Source organism: Aquarana catesbeiana, linkage group LG01 (genome assembly GCF_042186555.1).
Source record: "Aquarana catesbeiana isolate 2022-GZ linkage group LG01, ASM4218655v1, whole genome shotgun sequence".
Classification (NCBI taxonomy): domain Eukaryota; kingdom Metazoa; phylum Chordata; class Amphibia; order Anura; family Ranidae; genus Aquarana; species Aquarana catesbeiana.
The window spans coordinates 913,446,160-913,471,109 of NC_133324.1; the positions used below are offsets into that span (position 1 = coordinate 913,446,160).

At 40.8% G+C, this 24,950-nt stretch overlaps 1 protein-coding gene and 1 pseudogene across 1 annotated transcript in view; one reads left to right on the forward strand and one right to left on the reverse strand.

The window, feature by feature from the left end:
* The window catches only part of LOC141128036 (catenin alpha-2-like), a 603,878-nt gene that overhangs the window by 150,580 nt on the left and 428,348 nt on the right, over positions 1-24,950 (forward strand). The gene's annotated exons all lie outside the window — the stretch shown is intronic.
* Positions 10,544-10,671, reverse strand: LOC141124386 (U2 spliceosomal RNA; annotated as a pseudogene).

Here is a 24,950-nt window from a genome sequence, read left to right on the forward strand (position 1 = left end):
AATAATAATAAATAACAATAATAATAAAAACTTTTTGTCCTGTTCCATTAGTTTAGATCCGACATTCGTTATTTCGGATAATTCGTAACTTTGGATTAATTCGTATTCGTTTCATTCACTAACAGCCAAATTTGAAAGGAAATTCCAATACCTATAACTTAATAGTTAGTTATTATTAGAATTAATAAGTTATTATTGCGAATTTCCCGGATTTCGTATTTTTGAATTTGCGAATTTTTGAATTTTCAAATTTTGTAATTTACTAATTTACGAGTGACACAAAAAAATGAAAAAAACAAAAAAACAAAAACGAATGAAATGAAAACAAAAATGAACATATTTTTTGGCATTCAAAATGCTTTTGCAAAATGCGATTGACAGGTGGTGAGGAGGTGATGTGATGTCTTCTCACTGCCGATTTTAACCCAATTTTTGCAGAACAAAATGCCCCGCAACTGTGTGCCTTATATGCATCTGTGGGATGTATGTGGCGTTTCCCTGTTCACTTGAATGGGCTACAATTGGTGGGAAGCAATATGTTTTTGTGGCAAAACATTGCGACCATGGCATGTGAACACCCGCATTTACTGCCATTGCAGCTTAAAGTGGTATTAAAGTAAAAAAAAACAAAAAAAAACAAAAAAAAAAACATGTTATACTTACCTGCTTTGTGCAGTTGGTTTTGCACATGGCAGCCCGATCCTCCTCTTCTCGGGTCCCCCACAGGTGCTCCTGGCTCCTCTCCCTTGACCAGTGCCCCCCACAGCAAGCCGCTTACTATGGGGGCACTGGTGTATACTCACTCCTCAGCCCTGCTCTATGCGTCCATAAGAGCCACGACTTGGCCTCACTTCCCACTCTCTCCTTATTGGCTCACTGGCTGTGACAGACAGAAGTGGGAGCCAATGGCTCCCATTGCTGTCTCAGCCAGTGAGGAGAGGGAGCCCTGGGACAGCCGGATCAAGAGGGGCTTGACACTCCCCCCTTGCGCACAGCTCTTGATCAATCAATCAAAGTGATGATCCACTCGCACTACACCCCCCGCACACCGGGCGCTCGATAGGCGGCGATCCACTGACACTGGGTGTATGTGTTTATGTCAATAGTACATCATATATACAAACAGAGACTCCCCCTCACTACCTGCTTTGGCTTGGCCCAGGAAGTAAAGTGAAATTTCCCCAATGGGGTACAGATGGCAAAAAAACAAAAAAAAACCTCACAGTGGTTATAGGCCTTCCTTACGCTATGCTAAACTTTGCCTTATTTCTACTTCAAGTGGTTGTTGTAAGCCAGGGATCTCAAACTGGCAGCCTCTCCTCACTGGCTGTTGCAAAACTACAAGTCCCATGAGGCATTGCAAGGCTGACAGTTACAAGCATGACTCACAGGCAGAGGCATGATGGGACTTGTAGTTTCGCAACAGCTGGAGGGCCACCAGTTTGAGACCCCTGTTGTAAGCAATACAAAATAGAGCTTTACCTGTAGGTACAAGTGTCTAATTGGACTTTACTACTGCTTTTAGAGAGATTTGTATGACATTTTTTTGAAAAAGCCAAGTATAGCCCCTCCCTCTCCACTTTTGGAGCTTTTTTATTGGTCCACAAGGTCGCCTATTACATTAAAAGACCAATTGGAGTCTTAGAAGGACCTTGGAGAGCTCCATCTTTATAGGAAAAGGCAGGATTTTCAAATAAACTCAGCAGCTTAAGTCTCTAAATCCATTTATTATTGAGTTTTTACTAAGGATAACTGAAGGGGTATAATTTATGGAACTACAAAGGGGTCCACAGGTGGAAAAGGTTGGGGACCACTGCTTTAGGGAAAATGTATCAGAAATTGCTCTTAACCAATTGCAGGCCAGTGACGTATCCGTACTTTGCTGAACTTCATGTGGTTATACTGGGATTATGCCTGAAGCAGCAGGCATCACCCTGGTGCCATTTTTTAGAGCCGGCGGTCATCCCTTTTGTAAAAGCAATCCTAGTGACTAGCCTCTGGATTGCTTTTACAAACAGCAGGAGAGGAATCCCCCCCCCGTGGTTTTCTGGGGCCCACCGGGAGACATGAGCGACCAGCCGCACGTCCTCCAGCTAATCAGAGAGCCGAACAAAGCCCGGATCGGCTTTGATCGGGTCTCGGCTTTGGTAACCCAGAAGCGATGACATAACATAACTTCCAGTTTAACCGGGTGTCAATGGCGCCATGTTCAAAAATCAAAAGCATTACAAAGCACCAATCTTGGTGTAACCAAATGCTTTTAAAGTGTTACTAAACCCACAACAGTAAAACTGCGGCAGGTTGGCTCTGCTGGGCAAATCGCCGTAGCTGTACGTCGCTCCTTTAAGACGTCGCAGCAGGCGCGCGTCCCTGGAGCCGATGCTCATGCCCGGCGGACGCGATAACCACCGGGCACCCGCGATCGCTCGTTACAGAGCTAGAACCGGGATCTGCTCGTGCGCGGCGGGCCCGATGACCGCCGGGCACCCGCGATCGCTCGTTACAGAGTGAGAACCGGGATTTGTGTGTTTACACAAGTTTACACAGGGGAGAGGAGAGAGATCGGGTGTTCATATTAAGTATGAACACCGATCTCTCTCCTCCTCTAGTCAGTCCCATCCCCCCTACAGTTAGAACACACCTAGAGAACACAGTTAACCCCTTGATCGCCCCCTAGTGTTAACCCCTTCCTTTCCAGTGTCATTTATACTGTAATCAGTGGCTATTTTTAGCTCTGATCGCTGTATCAATGGCCCAAAATAGTGCCCAAAGTGTCTGATCTGTCTGCCGCAATGTCGCAATCCTGATAAAAATCGCAGATCGCAACCATTACTAGTAAAAAAAATGATAATAATAAAAATGCCATAAATCTATCCGCTGTTTTGTAGATGCTATAACTTTTGTACAAACCAATCAATGTAAGCTTATTGCTATTTTTTTTTTTACCAAAAATATGTTGAAGAATAAATATCGGCCTAAACTGAAGAAAACTTTTTTTTTTTTTTTTTTAATTGGGATATTTATTATATCAAAAACTATAAAATATTGTGTTTTTTGCAAAATTGTTGCTCTTTTTTTGTTTATAGCGCAAAACATAAAAAACGCAGAGGTGATCAAATACCACCAAAAGAAATCTCTATTTGTGGGGAAAAAAAGGACGACTGCGCAATTGTCAGTTAAAGCGACGCATTGCCGTATCACTAAAAATGGCCTGGTCATGAAGGGGGCAAATTCTTCCGGGCTGAGGTGGTTAAGGGGTTAATCCTCTGCATTGTGTGAAAAAGCTTTTATCCTGTATGCACAGATCCTCCCCCTCCTGCACTGTCTATCTGGGGAAGGCCAGCTAACACAGGCGGGGTAGCCAACCTGCACATGCTCAGTTGTGTCTTTTATGCTCGAGACAACAACTCAGAGCTAGCCAGGTCACATGATATTGACATCACACATGTGGGGGCGTGTATACAGGCCATTGTGCAAATCTCCTCCTACCTGAACTCTCAACACTGGAGAAACTGTGCAGTTTATCACTGACTGTGGTATATAAATCATCCAAAAAGGTATATAGTGCCAGTATTTTAATGTAAAAGGATTTATAAGTTGTGGGGCGGATGAACTTTTTCACATTACTGGGTTTAGTAACACTTTAAGGGCAGAGGAGGGATTTGGGGTCTTATAGACCACAGATCTCTCCATAAAGAGTACCTGTCACTGCCTAACGCTGTAACAAGGATGTTTACATTTGTTTGGGACAGTGATAAAAAGAAAGAAGAAAACAACAGCGTAAAAAAATAAAAATAAAATAATCATTAAAAAAATGAAATAAAGTGCCTGCGCACAAATGTGAACACATGCTTTGGTCCCGCACGCATGCAAACAGGAATTGCCCCACACACATGAGGTATCTATGCAGAAGTCAGATCATGGGCAGTAATTCTAGCACCAGAACTCCTGTGTAAATCTAAAGTGGTAACCTGTACACATGTGCACTGCCAAAAAATGTGTTCGTTTTCGTTTCATTAGTTTATTTTTTTTTTGTTTTTCGGGTCATTCGTTATGATCGCAATTCGTACATTCGTACATTTGTAAATTCCTACACTCATACATTCGTACATTCATACATTCGTGCATTCGGACATTTGTAAATTCGTAAATGAGAAAATTTGTATATTCGTAAACTCGTACATTTGTAAATTAGAAAATTCGGAAATTTGTAAATTCAAAATTTGAAAATCCAAAAACCCAAAAATGTGAAAATCTGAAATAATAACTAACTATTAAATTATAGGTATTGTAATTTCCTTTCAAATTTGGCTGTTAGTGAACATAACGAATACGAATTTATCCGAAGTTACAAATTATCCGAAATAACGAATGCTGCATCTAAACAAATGGAATGGAACAAATTAATAATAAATAATAATAATTCAAAGTTTTTATTATTAATATTGTTATTTATTATTATTAATTCATTACGTTCCATTCGTTTGGATTCGGCATTCGTTATTTCGGATAATTGGTAACTTCGGATAAATTTGTATCTGTTATGTTCACTAACAGCCAAATTTGAAAGGAAATTACAATACCTATAATTTAATAGTTAGTAATAGTTAAGTTATTATTAGTTAATTATTATTTCAGATTTCCGAAATTTACAAATTTACAAATTCACTAATTTACTAATTTATGAATTCACAAATTTACGAATGTACAAATTAACGAATGTACAAATTAACAAATGTACTAATTTACGAATGTACGAATTTATGAACGTACGAATGTACGAATTTACGCATTTACGAATGTACAAATTTACGAAAGTATGAATTTACAAATTTTCGAATATTCGAATTTACGAATATTCGGAAAAATTCGTTAAACAGGTTTTGGTTAATTCGGATATTTCCGAATTAATGAATTTGTCAAAAGTCGTTAAAAAACTAATTAGGAACTAAACGAATTGCACATGTCTAGTAACCTGTAAAGGCTTTTAAAGCATCGTCTATGGGTAGTAAAATGTATGATTTTTGTCACCGTTGCATGGGCGTGCGCAAGTTTAGAGAGTGGCATGTTTTGGTGTCTATTTACTCAGCGTAACATCTTTTACAAAAAAAAAAAAATGGGTTATGTATTATGTTTCTTTGCATTAAAATTTAAAAAAGTGTATTTTTGCTCAAAAAAATTGTCTTTGAAAAACTGTTGCGCAAATACCATGTCACATACAAAAATTGCAAAATCCACCAATTTATTCTCCAGGGCCTCTGCTTTAAAAATATATATAATGTTTGGGTGTTATGAGTATTTTACTAGCAAAAAATATTGATTGTAACATGTAAACAAAAAGTGCTAGAAAAGTCCTTGTTCTGGAAGTGGATGCAGACACACACACACACACTATGCTTAATGTGGCGGAATCTCATTAATCAGCATTTGATAGAATAACAGCCTTCCTGCTAGTGGAGTGATGGCGGGCTCACTGCTGTGATTATTAATTGAATAATTCATTTCATTAAAATGTTTTAATTTGGTGATGTTATAAATAGTGCAATGTGTTTGAGCCTATAACGCGAACATCTTAGAGGGTATTCGAGAAACACATCAAGCAGCGCCAAAGCTTTTTATACTCTTCAATTATTGTCCGACTTCAGCAGAGTGAGAAAGCCGCAATGCTAACCCAGCCTGGCACCCAGAACATTGAATTCTGCCGTTTGCTATTTACAGAGAGGTTCAGACCTAGCTGAGGGTACTGCAAGTCCCCGAACATAAGTCTCTTATACTGTATACTGTTTATTGTTTGGAGGGTATTTTTTATGGCCATTTCAGGAGCGCCTATAGTGTAATTAACTGTATCTGAGCAAACTGAAAACACAATTTAACCGCTTCAGCCCCGGAAGGTTTTTCCCCTTTAATAACCAGGCCATTTTTTGCGATATGGCACTGCGTCACTTCAACTGACAATTGCGCGGTCGTGCGACGTTGTACCCAACAAAATTGATGTCCTTTTTTTTCCCACAAATAGAGCTTTCTTTTGGTGGCATTTGATCACCTCTACGGCTTTAATTTTTTGCGCTATAAACAAAAAAAGACCAACAATTTTGAAAAAAAAGAAAAAAACAATATTTTTTTAATTTGTGCTATAATACATAGCCAAAAAAAATTATAAAAAAATGAATTTACCGTATTTACCAATTCAGGCTAATATGTATTCTTATATAATAATGTATTCTTATATACCGTAAATATGTCTTCTACATATTTACGGTAAAAAAAATTGCAATAAGAGTATATTGATTGGTTTGCACAGAATTTATGTCTACAAAATACGGGATAGATTTATGGACTTTAATTTTTTTTTTTTGTTATGTTTTTTCTGGTAATGGCGGCGATCTGCGATTTCTAGTGGAAGTACGACATTGCAACAGACAAATCTGACCCTAAGTGACACTTTTTGGGGACCAGTGACACCAATACAGTGATCGGTGCTAAAAAAAAATGCACTGATCAATGTAGAAATGACACTGGCAGAGAAAGGGGTTAACACTAGGGGGCGATCAAGGGGTTAACTGTGTTCCCTATGTGTGTTCTAATTGTGTAGGGGATGGGCTTACTGGGACAACACAGAGATCGCTGTTCCTGATCACTTCCTGATTTTTGCTGATTTCCGAATGAACAAATTTGTCGAAATTCATTAACCACTTCCGCACGCCGATATACGTCCTAACTTTGAAGGGGGATATCATTGTTATGGCAGCAGCTAGCTGTCATAACCCTGGTATCCTCTTGTTCGGCCGGCGGTCCACTTCAAGATAAAAGTGGTCTCTGCGGCGGATGCGCCGCGAGATCACTTTTAAAGGTGGTGGGAGAGGGCACCCCCTCCCGCTGCGCTCCGGTGCCCTCCGCCGCTTACCGGAGCCGTCAGCAGCAGCAAAGGCGATTGGATGATGTGCCTTCCTTGGCATGAAGACAAGTGAGGGGAAGATGGCTCCCACTCGTCTCCATGACATTGCAGGGCGGAAGTGACGTCAAAACATCACTTCTGCCCACAGCTCTTAAAGGGCCATTTTTTTTTTTATTCTTTTTTTAAATGACAATTTTTTTTATTGCATTTTAGTGTAAATATGAGATCTGAGGTCTTTTTGACACCAGATCTCATATTTAAAAGATCCTGTCATGCTTTTTTTCTATTACAAGGGATGTGTACATTCCTTGTAATAGGAATAAAAGTGACACAATTAAAAAAAAAATAAAATAGTGTAACAATAAAAAAAAAAAAAAAAAGGTAAAATAACTAAGAAAAAAAAATGTAAACGCACCCTGTCCTGCCGAGCTCGCGTGCAGAAGCGAACGCATACGTGAGTAGCGCCCGCATATGAAAACGGTATTCAAACCACACATGTGAGGTATCGCCGCGACCGGTAGAGCGAGAGCAATAATTCCAGCCCTAGACCTCCTCTGTAACACAAAACATGCAACCTGTAGAATTTTTTAAACGTCACCTATGGAGATTTTTAAGGGTAAAAGTTTGTCGCCATTCCATGAGCGGCCGCAATTTTGAAGCGTAATATGTTGGGTATTAATGTACTCGGCGTAACATTATCTTTCACAAAATTAAAAAAAATTGGGCTAACTTTACTGTTGTCTTATTTTTTTAATTCAAAAAAGTGTATTTTTTCCCCCCAAAAAAGTGCTCTTGTAAGACCACTGCGCAAATACGGTGTGACAGAAAGTATTGCAACAACCTCCATTTTATTCTTTAGGGTGTTAGAAAAAAATGTATAATGTTTGGGGGTTCTAAGTAATCTTCTAGCAAAAAAAACTGTTTTTAACTTGTAAACAACACATCTAAAAAAGACGCTCTGCCCTTAATTGGTTAAAAAACGAATTTGGAACTAAACAAATTGCACATGTTTAGTCGCAGAAGCACAGAACGAACAAATGAGCTTTGGCTGTACTTCCCAGAGTGGCACGGATACTTATTGAAGAACTACAGAGACTTTCTTTTATGCTCTTTCTTTTATACTGGACTTTATTTCTTGCCGATTTAGCACAGTTTTATGTTGCACATGTTGATTGCATTAAGATAGAGATATATATATATATATATATATATATATATATATATATATATATATATATATATATATATATATATATATATATATATATATATATATATATATATATATATATAATAAATTTGCACATACATTTTTTTTTGTATATATTTATTTTGGTGGTTTAGTATATAGATCATATTTTAAAGCGCTGCCTTATTCGATTCCTTTAAAAAATGTATAAACATCAAATATAAAAAAATTGGGACAGACCTGATGGACCACTTTTTTTTTTTTTTTTCTGTCGTCACTCTTCTATGCTTCTATGTCCATTCAAAATCTAATCTAACCCTCTTGTGGGTGTAATTACCACGGGTAAAGTCTATGGATAAATCCACTATCCATCATATGCCTCCTTTATTCTCTAAGTTCCTTGTTTTCTCTTTTCCCTTTCTTCTTACTCTCATCCTGTCTATGAGTGGCCTGTTGCCTACTATTCATCATGGTATGGTGGTATGCAGGCCTCCACCTGTGCTTTGTTATAGTCAGTTTGCCCTGCTGGATATTAATCTATACCATGACTCTACAATGATGATGACAAATACCCTACAGAAAAATACTGAGATTCTTGATCGCTTAAAAGGTTACACACATTTCAGATGTGACTTATAAGAGCTGCTTTATTTCTATGCCCCAACCACAACAAAGAATCAGTACGGTAACTGTTCTTTGAATGTCATGTTATGCTTCATAATGGCTACTGCAATGTAAAGATATCTGTACATTTTTGTATCATTATCCTTGTCTACCGGGGCAATGTGTTCATTTTTCGCACTCATATTAAACCTGTGTTTTTTTCTAAAACAATTAGACCCCCATACAATTATATATTCTCTGAAAACAGAGATCCTGGAGAATAAAATAGCATTTGCATTTGTTTTTTTTGTATGCTGCTATTTATCAAAAGCATAATTTCTGAAAAAAGTACACTAAAATGAACTTTAGTGCAAAATCAAACAATATTACTGTATACCCAATTTTGTGTTTAAAATATAAAAGATGGGGTTGGGTCAAGTAAATAGGCACCAAACTTTAAAATGGTGGTGCCTGTGAATTTGCAAAGAAACCTATGGTAACCAAAATCCTCCATAAGTGATGCCTTAACAGCATTTCCAGGTTATCCGTTTAGCGTTACAGTAAGCATAAATCTGAAATCAAATATCTGTTTTTCCTAAAGAAGTCACATAAGAAGTGACGCAACACGTCAGGCGGAGCCAGGTGACATCACTTCCGGTCCAGAACTGAAACCGGAAGTTAGTGGTAAATTGCAATTTTACAAGCTTCGCTGAAGTCTGCGACTCTTTTATGATTTGTGAGTGTTGTTTTATCATGTACAGAAATTATAAATATAAAAAAATACACCGTTGGCAATCCTTTCCTCTTCTGTGAGTATCCCTACCTGCTCCACCTGGTGCCAAAAAAAAGTTCACACACATAAAGAGTGACATAAAATGTGCAATAGGTGTACTATGGTTCTCCCAAAGAAGGACCTTACCCTGATCCCCTGGGGCGTTAGGCTCCAGACAGGGACTGAGGTACTATGGCCCGTCTGGCCAAAACCAGGCAGACCCCATTCTCTGGAGGGTGTGGCGAAACAGACCCACCCAAATACTTGGTGGGGCTCCCCCGAGGGGAGCTCCCATGAGAGAGGGCGAACCAAGCCAAAAGGCCATGTCCACTCCACTCCCAAGACTTTCAGGGTAGGCCCGAGGACCCACACCCTACCAGTCACACAGTGACAAACGTGTACACATCAAACAAAAAAAAATACAACAAAGGGACAAACACAGGGGTAAATAAATAAAAGAAAGTTGGGAGAAGGAAGTGAGAAGAGGATGTGAAAGTGGCCATTGTGCAACACAATGGCTGGCCCTTCGGCCAGGAATCAAAAATTTCTCTGGTCCAAGCCAAAACGCTCAGCCCTAGAGGCAGGTGCGAAAAAAGTGTGTATGGTGCAGTGACCAAGGTGCCTATAAAACTCATAGTGCCCCTCAACACAGTGAGAATTATAGCACCCCTGGACTGCCACTCGAGGGGCACGTACACCACAGGCTTTTCTCCAACTATGGCTCACAGCCAGACCGATGCAGCCCCATCCCTACCAGAAAGGTATAGAGCTCTGAGAGCGCCCCCACCATCACTCCCATCTCTCCCGCCTAATTACATTCGGGACATACTAACCCCCCCCCCCCCCCGGAGGTAAAGGGGGGCTAGTGTTCTTTCCCAAAAAACTGACAGGAAAAAAGGCCACTCAAATCTAGGCCAGAAGGCCAGGGACCTGACCCTTCGGCCAGACCCAGTGTTTCTCCATCCCCATCAGGAGGCTTCACTTCTGGCTTTCTCTAAAGGAGGCCTATTAACGGCCCTCCTTTTGTCAAGCAGTCAGCTTTCGGCTCTCCCTGATACTAACCGTCCAGATTACCATTACGCCAAGTGGATTTGCATAGCCACCGCCACCCCTACTCCACCGCCATCAGGGATGGTTAGTACAGCGCCACCACTTGGCAACTGATAAGAACAGATACTACACTTGATCTTAGCCAGAAGGCCGAGAAGCGAGGGGTGGTCCAGGAGCAGTCAGGATGGGCTGAAGTGGATAGATGAAGCAGGCTGTATCTAATTGCTGCAGCTTCTAATGCACACAATTAGAAGCTCATAGTGTGCAGTGATATCAGAGTAAGAACTGTGCAAGATGGAAGGGAAGACCAGTGATGAGCTTTAAGTCCGACTTTTTTTTCCTCCAACTTTTTTCTGTATTGCAGTAATAAGGAAACTACCGTCTATGAAACATCAAGTAGATAAATCACCAAAAGGGAGCGGGGACTCGCCCTGACAGGATATAAAGCTTGGACTTGTTACTCCATCCTAAATACACTTATTTTTGTTTATGAAGCTGTCAACGGCTGGCGTCTCAGAGGGACGGCTCTAGTGATTTTTCCGCGTTGCCGGTATTAGGAGACATTTTGGAGTGGTGGTGCTGTGACTGGCCGTTTATTCCCCAGGCACTTCTCCCACTACTAAAATATAAATGAACTGACCTTTTCCAACTAAATAACTTGTAATGCCCCATTGCAGCCTCTCAGAAAGTTAGCCAGGGATTCAACCTTAAGGCTCGGCTTTCAGTAGTTCACAGAATATAAAAGCGCACTTAAATGTCGATTATTTCCTGCAAAGAGCAATGGCTGACGACGGAGCAGTTTGTCAGCTGCAAACAGCTCTGAGTAAAAGAAATGACCCGATTAATGTTCCGTAGTAAATAATAGACCGGGATGGAGTGCTCCTTAAAGGAAACGGCCAAGTTGAAATATTAAAAAAAAATTGCATTTCAATAAAGTCATGTGTTTATGACTTCAGTTCCGGAGCTATTTTTCTTTTTTGCACACATGTCAAAATGCACATTTTATGCCTGATGATTGGTTAGAACCCCAAAACATTAGAGATCTCCTGAAAGCAGAGGCCCTGGAGAATAATGGCTTATCAAACCCATATTTTTGGTAAAAAAAATATATATACCAATGTTAAATTTTGTGCACACAGATGCGATATATTACCCAATTATTTGGTGCAATGCAAAAGATGAGGTTGTGTCAAATAAATAAATACCCAAAATGCCAAGCCTTGAATGTAGGGTTGCACAGATACTCATTCAAATGCTCCAATACCTGAAACCAATACTTTCAGGCTCGTTCTTTCAGCTGTCAGCAGGATTTCCCCAATATACCTCAATATATACAGCTGAAATGTAAAAAAAAGAGGGAAATTATTAGCTGCTAAGGAGCGGGGCCACCGCGTCCTTAACCACTTCCAGACCGCCGCACGCCGATGTACGTCCAAACTTTGAAGGGGGATATCGTTGTTATGGCAGCAGCTAGCTGCTATAACATCGGTATCCCCATTCTCGTGCGGCGGTCCGCTTTCTGATAAAAGTGGTCCCTGCGGCGGATTCGCTGCGAGATCACTTTTATCGGTGGCGGAAGAGAGCCCCCCCCTCCCGCCGCGATCTGGTGCCATCCGCCGCTTACCGGAAGCCGTCGGTAGCAGCGGAGGCGATCGCGTCCGTCTCCCTCCTGTGCCTGGAGATGAATGAGGCTAAGATGGTGCCCACTCGTCTCCATGACACTGCTGGGCGGAAGCGACGTCAAAACATTGCATTTTAGTGTAAATATGAGATCTGAGGTCTTTTTTCCCAGATCTCATGCTTTTTTCTATTATTATTATTATTAAGGGATGTTTACATTCCTTGTAATAGGAATAAAAGTGACACGATTTTTTTTTTTTTTAAACGGTGTAAAAATAAATAAAATAATGTAAAATAAATAATAAAAAGAATTAAAAAAAAAAAAAAAACCCCGTCCCAATGAGCTCGCGCGCAGAATCGAACACATACGCAAGTAGCGCCCGCATATGGTCAAACCACACGGTGGTCAAACCACACATGTGAGGTATCGCCGCGACCGGTAGAGCGAGAGCAATAATTCTAGCCCTAGACCTCCTCTGTAACGCAAAACATGCAACCTGTAGAATTTTTTAAACGTTGCCTATGGAGATTTTTGAGGGTAAAAGTTTGACGCCATTCCACGAGCGGGCGCAATTTTGAAGCGTGACATGTTGGGTATCAATTTACTTGGCGTAACCTTATATTTCACAATATAAAAAAAATTGGGCTAACTTTACTGTTGTCTTATTTTTTTATTCAAAAAAGTGATTTTTTTCAAAAAAAGTGCGCTTATAAGACCGCTGAGCAAATACGGTGCAAAAAAAAGTATTGCAATGACCGCCATTTTATTCTCTAGGGTTTTAGAAAAAAAAAACATTTATAATGTTTGGGGGTTCTAAGTAATTTTCTAGCAAAAAAAACTGTTTTAAACATGTAAACACCTAAAATCCAAAATGAGGCTAGTCCTTAAGTGGTTAACAACCAATGACTCATTCAGCTGTCAGTGGAGTTCCCCTGTTGACAGCTGAAGTTCAAATGAAATCCTGACAATTGGAGCTGTAAAAAAAAAAAAAAGCAGCCAGCACTGTTTATCAACAACATTGATCAGCCGCTGAAACAGAAAGATAAAAAGAAACATTGGGGTTGATTTACTAAAACTGGAAAGTGCAAACTCTGGTGCAGCTGTGCATGGTAGCCAATCAGCTTCCAGATTTTTTTAGTCAAAGCTTAATTGAACAAACTGATGTTAGAAGCTGATTAGCTACCATGCACGGCTGCACCAGGTTTTGCACTCTCAGGTTTTGTTAAATCAACCCTATTGCTTCTTTTTTTATCTTTCTGTTTATTCATCTACAAATCAAAGGGATGAACTTCGACCTGCAGATGAAGTCTGTTTAAATCAACCTGTCAAGTAAATAATTATTTTGTTTTTGTTTTTTTTTAAATGTTCCTCTGTTTAACCCCTTGTTAACCCTTTATTTACTCTAATCAGCCTTAATAAACTCCTTATTCTCCTTCTCCATTTTAATTATTATTTTCATGCTTTTTTTTTTTCACTTCTATATTATCTACTATTAATAATTAAAACTTTTTGTTTGTTTGCTTTGTGCATTAATATTTTTACACCTTTATTATATATTTACACGTTTCACATTTGAAAAAGTGCAACATTTGTAAACAACTTTTCAATGCTTTTAACCATTGCTGAAAGCTGAAGTGTAAACAAAACAGTTGTGTTCCTCTGTTTAACCCCATGTTAACCCTTTATTTACTCTAATCAGCCGTAATAAACTCCTTTTTCTCCTTCTCCATTTAATTATTATTTTCATGCTGTTTTTTTTCACTTCTATATTATCTACTATTAATAATTAAAACTTTTTGTTTGTTTGCTTTGTGCATTAATATTTTTACACCTTTATTATATATTTACACGTTTCACATTTGAAAAAGTGCAACATTTGTAAACAACTTTTCAATGCTTTTAACCATTGCTGAAAGCTGAAGTGTAAACAAAACAGTTGTGGTAAGTATCAGTAATTGGTAGTATCGGTACAAGTACTTGGTAAAAAAATTTTATCGGTGCATCCCTACTTAAAAGATAACTCCACTTTTGTTGAGAAAAAAACATTCCCTTCTGGGTTAGCAATGTACATTTCAGGGATTTTAAAGCAGAACGAAAGGTACATTGCAGGGATTTTAAAGCAGAACGAAAGTCTCCATACTTACCTGTCCAACGGCTCTGCTCAGGCACCAGCATCTTCTTGTGCTGGTCTTCGGGCCTCTTCATTGGCTGGTGGGGAATGATGTCACTACTGCACATGCATACTTGGAGAATGCCCAGCACTTTTAGCTGATCTGCACATGTGCAGCTCAATTTACAGTGCTGGAGGAGATGGTGAGCAGGCATGTCTCTTCTGCAATAAAAGCCTGCCAGCTCACATTTTTTGTGTTTAGAGCGGGGCTTCAGTTCGACTTTACCCACTTCAGCCCCGGAAGGTTTTACCCACTTATCGCATTTTTGCGATTCGGCACTGCGTCGCTTTAACTGGCAATTGTGCGGTCATGCGACGCTGTACCCAAACAAAATTGACGTCCTTTTTTTCTCACAAATAGAGCTTTCTTTTGGTGGTATTTGATCACCTCTGCGGTTTTTATTTTTTGCGCTAGAAACAAAAAAAGAGCAACAATTTTGAAAAAAAACAATACTTTTTATTTTTTTTCTATAATAAATATTCCCAAAAATGTTTTTAAAAAACAAATTACTTTATCAGTTTAGGCCAATATGTATTCTTCCACACATTTTTGGTAAAAAAAAATCACAATAAGCGTATATTGATTGGTTTGTGCAAAAGTTATAGCGTCTACAAAATAGGGAATAGATTTATGGCATTTTTATGACATTTGTATTATTATTTTTTTTTTACTAGTAATGGCAGCGATCTACGATTTTTAGCGGGGATGTGACATTGCGGTGGACAGATCGGACTCTTTTGACACATTTTTGGGACCATTGACATTTATACAGCGATCAGTGCTATAAAAATGCACTGATTACTGTGTAAATGTCACTGGCAGGGAAGGGGTTAACACTAGGGAGCGATCAAGGGGTTAAATGTGTTCCCTAGGTGTGTATCTAACTGTGAGGGGATGTGACTGACTAGAGGAGGAGCCAGGTCATTGTTCCTACTTAGTAGGAACAGATGATCTTTTTCTCCTCCCCTGTCAGAACAGGAATTTGTGTGTTTGTTTGTTGTGGCCCGCTGGTCATGCGTATGGGGTCCCCCACCATGCAGCTTGCATGCACGCCTGCTATGGCTCTTAAAGGAGCCACCGTACATATACGCCGATTCACGCAGGAGAGCCATCCGGCCATCGACGCTCTATATGTACTGGAGCCCTTGGGAAGTGGTTAACAAACTTTGTTGCAAATTACTACCTTTTGCTAGTCTGAAGAAATAGTTATTTATTTTTCTGTGTCCATGTGCAAACTGAATGTGAATGGTAGTAATTTCATAATTATCAGCTGCTGCACTTGCAGGGTTCTGATGAGGAAAGTAGCAGGGTCTTTATCCCTTTTTAGATGTGAGTATCTCACCAAAAATAGCATTTTTGTTGCAGGGGATGCCTAAAATCTGACTTGTAACTTAGTGCAGACTTCTGGGAAAATCAGTGAGCCAATCACACAAGCGGGAAATTACATTTCTGGGGGGAGTTCCATACACCATCAGTGTACAGAACACCTGCAGGTTGCCATATTGCATTTCATAGAAAATGACAGCTGCAGAACGAGAAGGAAAGGTAATGATTAAAGTAGAACTATAGGCAACACTTTTTTTTTTTCTTTCAATAGTTTTTTATTGAGTTTTTCTTGAGTAAAAACAAGGTATACATAAGCCTTAAATATTTCCATCATACAGAAATTTAGAATGAAGAAACTTACATTAGTGTGTTTAGAAAAAACATTTAACTAAAAGGAAAAACTCCCCCATAAGATAGAGGTTGATGTATAAGTGAGGAATCTGAGTTGTCCTTCTTGCCTCGACACCCCTATAGGGATCAAGCTGTGTCATGGGCTGCTTGGGCAACTGCCATATCTCATAACATATCAGAACAACAATGTAGTTAAAACTTGGTTTAGGAGAATAATCCAGTGTGAAACTGAAGCATACATGAGCGGTTGCTTGTGATATATATAAAATAAGAAAAATACTATAGAGAAAGAAAGAGAAGGGCACAAGAGAGCAGAAGAGAGGGAGAAAGAGATAGGTAGAGAGTTAAGTGTGTCTTGGCCGGACATTACGGCGGGCTATTGATGAAGGATGTAGTGCACATAGTCTGCCCAGGGTGGCAATGCTTTTTTTTTTCATTTTGGATAGAGTAAGGGGGGGTTATAGCCCCTGTCAGATTTTTTTCGTCCATCTGTGTTCCATTGAGGAGATTTCCTTTCGCTTCCTTTCTCTGTGCCAAACAGGAAGTGAGAGGAAATCCCTACAAATTAAGGGAGCCTCTTGGGTCTTTTACTTCTTCTTCTATTCTATTCTATCTATATCTATATCTTCTATTTACTACTTCTTTGTCTTCTATTACTTTTCTGGGGACAACTCAAAATTTGGGACGTTCTTCTACTTTCACTTTCACTGATAATAGTAAACAGGGACAAATAGAGAGGGTACGGGGGCACAGACAGTCAAAAAACTGACAAGCTCTCTAATCCTTTTCGACTCTATCCAAAACTAAATTTTTGGCTTTAGTTATACTTTAATTATTTACATTATTAATAACATTCAACTATAATATGATTTGTGTTGCGCATATATATATATTTTTTTTTTTTTTTTATATATATATATTTTTTTTTTTTTTCAACAAATTTTTTCCCCACGAAAGTGGAGTTACCCTTAAAAATTGCATATACCAGTAAAATGGCAACAAATTTTGGTACCCAAAACTGTCCATAGGTAACACTTTAAAAGTCCCTACAGGTCATCTGTTTAGGCTTGATCATGAATCAGCTGATCAGCATGTATAAAGCCAAAGTCATTGACTGTAACCTGCTGACAGATTTGTGCTGTGTCCAATCACAGCACAGGCTATCAGGGAGTATACACATGTGCGCCAATAAACCAGGAAGTACTGGCTGTGCCGTCCACTAGCAGTAAATGTACTGTTATGCCGCGTACATGCGACCGGACTTTACGGCATACTTGGTTCGGCGGACCAGAGTCCGTCGGACAATTCAATCCTGTGTGGGCTCCAGCGGACTTTTTTTCCCCAAAAGTTCGACGGACCTAGAAATGAAACATGTTTCAAATATTTTCGCCGGACTCGAGTCCTGTCGAAAAGTCCGCTCCTCTGTATGCTAGTCCGACGGACAAAAACCGACGCTAGGGCAGCTATTGGCTATGAACTTCCTTGTTTTAGTCCGGTTGTACGTCATCACGTACGAATCCGTCGGACTTTGGTTGATCGTGTGTAGGCAAGTCTGTTCATTTGGAAAGTCCATCATAAAGTCTGCGGGACAAAGTCTGACGTAAAGTCCGCTCATGTGTACACGGCATTAGCGGGTGGCAAGTGGTTAAAAGCTCTTAATACCAGCACTGTTTATAAATGGCGCTGAGACTCAAGGGGTTGAAATTATTAAAGTCTGACTGAAAACTTTATAAAGCAGCCAGAACCTGATTAGAAAAGTCAGTGTTCTGCCAGAAAGCTGTAGAGAAAGATCCTTCATTTCTGTGTGGAGCAGTAGTTCTCTGCAGAGGTCTGACACATCCCCTGCCGATTAAGAGCTTGAGCTATGCAATCAGTGGAATCCAGAGATTTGTTAATTGGAGAGCTATTGGTATGATTTTTAAGGGGGATGTTGGACTTCTGCAGAGAGACCACTTGTCACGACCATGGGTCAGGCTTGGAGACCAGTATCTATAGCAGTAGAGAGGCTCCCACCAACCAGCTGGATAAGTATACAAGCAGATTACCCTGGCAGATGACGTGGGCTCATCTGAAGTTCCAGGGTCTAAGCAATAACCAGTATTCACCAGAGCTCCTGATGGTGGAGATGGTGTTTTGCTACGTGTTAGTACCAGTTTGTGGTCCTCAGGATTGCTCCACTAGGAGGTGAACAAGCTAGGGTCCAGTAGCAGATATAGCAGGTAGTGCGTAGTTGAGGAACCAGGCAAAGGTCGGTAACAAGTGGTAGTAGAGATAAGCAGCTGCAGGTAGACAAAGGAGCAAGCTATCAACTGGAGAAGAACACAATAATCTGGCAAACAGGAAGTGCAAGGGCAGGGCTTAATGCAGAGTTCCACTCAAAAGTGGAACTTCCCCGTACCCGTCTCCTCTCCACCTCTGGTGCCACATTTGGCACCTTTCAGGGGGGAGGGAGAATGGGTACATTTTTTTGACAGGTACTATTCCCCACCTCCGGGAGACCGGGCCGTGGCCCAGTCTCCCAGAGGTCCGGCCCCCTCCTCCTTCCTCCGCCGCCGGACAAATTAGAGTGCGCTTCACGCATGCGCAGTAGAGAACCTTACCAGGAATGGCGGCGGTTATACCCAACAGCCGAACCGCAGATCGGCTGGGGTGCCGACATCGTGGGCTCCCTGGACAGGTAAGTGTCCATATATTCGTGGGGGGGGGGTTCATGGGAGGAGCAAAGCATCAAACAGGGAGCTGTTCAGCATCTCAAGTGGCTAAGCAGAAAGAGCTACATTTATATCTGTGTAAAGTTCTGCATTAACAAAAAAATTGATTTCAATGAGCTGCCCAAATGCAACACATATTATTGTGTGACATAACATGCGCTGCACAAATGTAAACTGCCCATTTTATTTTCCTTTGAAAATAAAACAAATAAAAATGACGGTTCATCCCTGGTAAAAAGAGAAAGACTTTGCAATCAAAGTAGATGAGTATAACCAAGGCAATAAATGTGTTCATTTCCTTTTAATCATAAGCCATTATTTATTTCATCGTGAATTTTTTTTTGTGCGGTATCAGTATCATGAGATGGAATGTGTCTTTCAATGACTCAGCGCTGACGCTTTCCGCCGTATTAATAATTTAGCCGCGTTGAATATTGTTTTGTCCCTGGCTAGTGGCACGTCCTCACGTAGCTGAATAATTTGATTTGCTTCCATTTCTAATAATGTTTGTGCTAATAAGTACATTTCTTGTCTCCCTCCATCTCGTTCCTTTCATGTGCAATTAATGTCACCGCGTTTAATTAGATTTAGGTTTTATATTTTACATTCTCTGCTGCTGAACATGCTCTTAATTCAGGCTGCCACGGTGGAACGGTATGGTTCGTGTTGGGGAAAATGTAGCAAAAAATTAGAGGAATGGACTGTAAAAAAAACAAAAAAAAAACAAAACAAAAATTGCTTACCTATACACTAGTAGCTTTTGTGACCTTCAAAGTAATCCTCTTGTGAAACGTTGCACTTTTCTAGAAGATATGACACTGCCAGAAACATTCCTGGAATTCGTTTTGTGGAACGCTGTGCAGTGTCCGGATGTCCAGAATGTCATCTGTGTCCTTTTAAGGCATTTTTTTTATTTTGGAAACAGCCAAAAGTCACAGGGTGCGAAGTAAAGGGCAATAAGGCGGTTGGTCAAGTTTTGGAATAGATTTCTGAGCCAGGAACTTATAAACACTTAATGCACATGTGCAGGAGCATTTGTCACGATGGAGAATCCGCTTGTCAAGCCAAAGTTCCAATCTTTTCCTCTGAACAGATTTCCATAACCTTTTCAGAGCTTCCAAGTAACAATGTTGGTTGACCATTGTATCATGTTTTCTTGTTCATGTTCAATTTTTCTGTCATCATTCGCACACTGAATCTTCAACCTAAGTGAACAAGGGTTCCCAATCTGTCCACATTTGTTCTTCATTCTTTGTGTTTTTGGCTGCCAACTTTTTGTGCCATTGTGGACATCAGTGAAAGTATACAAATGCTCTTCAGAGATGGTTTGCAGGAGGTTCAGGAGGCAATAATGTTTTTTCAGTAGGCTAGTATGACAGGTGGTGCCACCTGTCAGACTTGATATACTGGGTTAAATTAGCTTTGCTGTCATATTAGGTTTTAAGTGGATGGTTTGGGGATTGAGGCATTAAAAATGTGGATCAGCCACGATTTTTACTGCTCCTTGTCACCTGTGTGAAAAAGGCCCAAGATTAAAGCAGGAGTCCAGTTGTCGTTGCCGACCAGTACAACAAAATTAAGGCCCAAGTCCAGCTCCCACCACTCTGTTCCAGAACCCTACCCTCCTTGGAGCAAACCTGCTAAAGTTTTAGACTAGATGGCACATACCGTCATGCCTTGTTGCTAGGAATTTTCTAGGGCACCCCCAAAGGTCATCACTCGCTCCCATCATCACAGGAGGGAGCTCTCAAACACCCCCCCCCCCCCACATGTGTGGTCCATGATCTCCTCCATCTCAGAATTGCTGACTTTGGAGCTAGAAACATAGAAACATTGAAAAGTGACGGCAGAAAAAAAAAGACCAATTGGTCCATCAAGTTGGCCCATTTTTTTTTTTACATTTTTTTATGTTTTTTTTTTTTTGTTAACTTTTTTTATCTGAATATAAATCTACAATTGTGCAAGCATGTTTTAAGGCACTTAGGCTCCATTCACACTAGCGCGTTTTTTGATGCATTTTGCATTTTGCAGAAATGCGCGGGAATTTTTTAACATGGGTTCCTATGGAACATGTTCACATCAATGCCTTTTTGTTTCTCTGCATTTTTGGAAAGGGTCAGGGACTTTTTTTCATGCAAAATGCAGCGTTTTGCATGTAATAGAATTCAATTGACAAGCATCAAAAACGCAAGTGCACCGTTTTTGCAGCGTTTTTGATGCGTTTTTGGTGCGTTTTTGATGCGTTTTTGACGTTTTTTTTATTTTTTATTTTTTTTAAGACTGTAAAAAAAACTGTAAAAAAAAAAAACCGCAAAACGCAAATCGCGGCAAAATCGCGGCAAAAACGCTGCTCAAAAACGTGGCAAGCATGAAAAAAAAACCTCCAAAAACGCTCAAAAGCAACATGCATAGGTGTGAATCCAGCCTTAGGCTGGATTCACACCTATGCATTTTTAGTGCTTTTTGCATTTTGCAGATTTGCACTACAGAATGTATTCCATAGGAAACCACGGTGAATGGACTGTAGTGCAAATCTGCAAAATGCAAAAAGCACTAAAAATGCATAGGTGTGAATCCGGCCTTAGGCCTGGTTTGCAACTATGCATTTTTTATCGCGTTTTCAATTTTGCAGAAACTCACCACAGTCCATTTAACATAGTTTCCAATGGGTCACATTCACATCTGTGCATTTTATGGAAAGGGCCAGGGACTTTTTTCTGCCTTTCAGTTCCATAGACTTCAATGTATCAAAAACGTGTATTGAAAAATGCACCTGGTATATGCAAACTGCAACCTGCATAGTTGTGAACCAGGCCTTACTATTTGACTGACTTCACTACCTCTGCTGGAAGTTTATTCCAAGCATCAACATCAGCATCAGCATTTCAGTAACATAATACATAGTAACATAGTTACCTAGTTAGCCAGGATGAAAAAAAAAACACAAGTCCATCTAGTTCAACCAATAAAAAATCATGCAATGCCGTATACACAATCCTTTACCCACAGTTTATCCAGAGGAAGGTGAAAACCCCCAGTAAAGCGGGATCCATTTTGCTACAGCAGGGTAAAAAATTCCTTCCTGATCCCCGAGAGGCAATTGGATATTCCCTGGATCAACTTTACCTATATATGTCAGTACCCAGTTATATTATGTACATTAAGGAAAGAATCCAGGCTTTTTTTAAAGCAATCTACTGAGCTGGACCACCTCTGGAGGGAGTCTATTCCACATTCCACATTTTCCCAGCTTTTACTGTGAAGAAACTTTTCCGTATTTGGAGATGAAATCTTTTTTTCCTCTAGACGTAAAGAGAGCCCCCTGGTCCTCTGTAATGACCTTAAAGTGAATACTGTATTTATCGGCGTATAACACGCACTTTTTTCCCCTTAAAATCAGGGGAAAATCGTGGGTGCGTGTTATACGCTGATCCCCCGTCGGTGGCTCTCGGCCGCTTTCGGCCACTCTCGGCGGCTCTCGGCCGCCTTCGCCCACTCTTGGTGGCTCTCGGTGGCTCTCGGCGGCTCTCGGCCGCTTTCAGCCACTCTTGGCGGCTCTCGGCCACTCTTGGCGGCTCTCGGTGGCTCTCGGCCGCTTTCGGCCACTCTCGGCGGCTCTCGGCGGCTCTCGGCGGCTCTCGGACGCTTTCGGCCACTCTTGGCGGCTCTAGGCGGCTTTCGGCCATTGCAAAAGTGTGAACAAGATATGGTGAAAAATACTCCTGCGCTTGTGAGATCGTTTGCTGTAAAACAAAGGTAGTATTGTAGTCAGAGATAGGATTGGGGGAGATGATGGAGCGTGTCCCACTGCCTTAGCTGACCAGGGGTGGTCTGTAAAGGACTGTTTAGTAGGAATGGGTGGAAGGCGCGTGATCAGACGCTTACATCAAGAAATGTATGGTTTATTTATGTAAAAGAATACAGACATATAGTCATATAGATATAAAATCATACAAATACTACATAATATTATAAAAAAAAAAAAGGAAAAACAGGTAACAAAATAAGTACTAGGAAGTTAAAATTGGGGTGTGCCCATATTTCGGCCATTCTCAGAGGCTTTCTCCGGCTCTCGCAGTCCCTCGTAAGCCGCCGAGAATGGCTGAAAGCCACTGAGAGTGGCCGAGAATGGCCGAGAGCCGCCGAGAGCAGCTGAAAGCTGCCGAGAGCGGCCGAGAATTTTTAAACGGCAGCACTGCAAACACAGGGGCAAGGTTGCAGATTGAAATTCACAAGGCTGCAATGATACTACAGATGGACACTCACAAGGCTGCACTAACACTGAAAGGCTGCAATGATGGACACTGACAATGCTACACTAACACTGAAAGGCTGCAATGATGGACACTGACAATGCTACACTAACACTGAAAGGCTGCAATGATGGACACTGACAATGCTACACTAACACTGACAAGGCTGCAATAATGGACACTGACAATGCTACACTAACACTGACAAGGCTGCAATAATGGACAAGGCTACAGATGGACACTGATAACGCTGCATTGATGGGCATTTAAATTAAAATTTATAATTTTAATTTTAATTTAAACATTTTTTTCCTTAAACTTCCCTCCTAAAAGTTTTTTTCCTTAAAATTCCCTCCTAAACTTGGGGTGCGTGTTATATGCCGATAAATACGTTAATTCAACACCAAGTTCACTAAAAACGTATGTATTTATACATGTTGATTATATCCCCCTTAATCTCCTTTTCTCAAGAGAGTATAAATTCAGTTCCTCTAATCTTTCCTCAAAGATGAGCTCCTCCATGCCTCTTATCAGTTTGGTTGATCTTCTCTGCACTTTCTCCAGTTCCCCGATATCCTTTTTGAGAACTGGTGCCCAAAACTGAACTGCATATTCTAGATGAGGTCTTACTAATGATTTGTACAGGGGCAGAATGATATCTCTCTCTCTGGAGTCCATACCTCTCTTATACAAGAAAGGATTTTGCTTACTTTAGAAACCGCAGCTTGGCATTGCATGTTATTATTAAACTTATGATCTATTAAAACCCCCAGATCCTTTTCCACCATTAATTCCCCTGGTTGTACTCCCCCTAGTAAGTATGATCCATGCATATTCTTAGTCCCCAAGTGCAAAACACAATGTATGGCTACATGAGCAGCAAGGATGCAGATTGGAGGGAGGGGAGGGTTCTCACAGACACATATGGGATCTCCTCTATGGTTGAGGGGACTGGAAATGAGAGAAGCTTTCCTTTAAGTATTTGTATGGTGATCTCATTTTGCTCAAATTGAAAGCAAACCATGGCGTCTATCCCCTCCTGGAAGGGGAAGAAGCTCTCTTTCCTCTGTGGATTTCCCCAGACACCGTCCACCCTCGTGTTCAAGATGATCTTGTTCTTGTCTCCTCTGTAGTCAAATCGAGGGTTAGAGTGTAACACTAAATTCTTTTCATCTTTTCCAAAGTCTATGGCACACCTTTTACAGTCCTTTGGAATGAATCCCACCACCTCCAAACTGTGACCGGGTTTGAAGACAAAGTTATTTAAAGCGGGGTTCCACCCAAAAATGGAAACTTCTGCTGATCGGATCCCCCCCCTCCGGTGTCACATTTGGCACCTTTCAGGGGGGAGGGGGGAGAAGATACCTGTCTAATCCAGGTATTTGCTCCCACTTCTGGGCATAGATCGCTGCAGGCTCCGCAGTGATCTACACCATGTTCGGCCCCTCCTCCATCCCCCCCGCTGTCTTCTGGGAGACACGCAGGTCTCAGAAGACAGCAGGGACCAGTGAGGATGCGCAGCACGACTCGTGCATGCGCAGTAGGGAACCAGGCTGTGAAGCCGCAAGGCTTCACTTCCTGATTCCCTTACTGAAGATGGCAGAACCTCCACCCGAGAGTCAAAAGACAGATCGGCTTCGGGTGAGGACATTGCGGGTGCCCTGGACAGGTAAGTGTCCATATTTTAAAAGTCAGTAGCTGCAGTATTTGTAGCTGCTGACTTTTAAAAAAATAATTTTTCGCTAGAAGTCCGCTTTAAGAAAAAAGCTGTTGCTGCAATTCTGCTTCCTTGTCTTTTCTAAGATTAGTTCTGAACTTTCCTCCTGCGACAGGGGAGAGAATCACATGTGATGGGGTCTGAATCAGCTGGGAGTGTCTTAGCAACGTCCTAGCAACAAGACAGGAGAGGACGATCCCATCTCTGAGAGTTTCTCTGCCAGGCTTCAGGAGCTATGTAAGTAGCCTACACCTATAGCAAGGGCGTTATTTAAAGTAGAACTATAGGCAA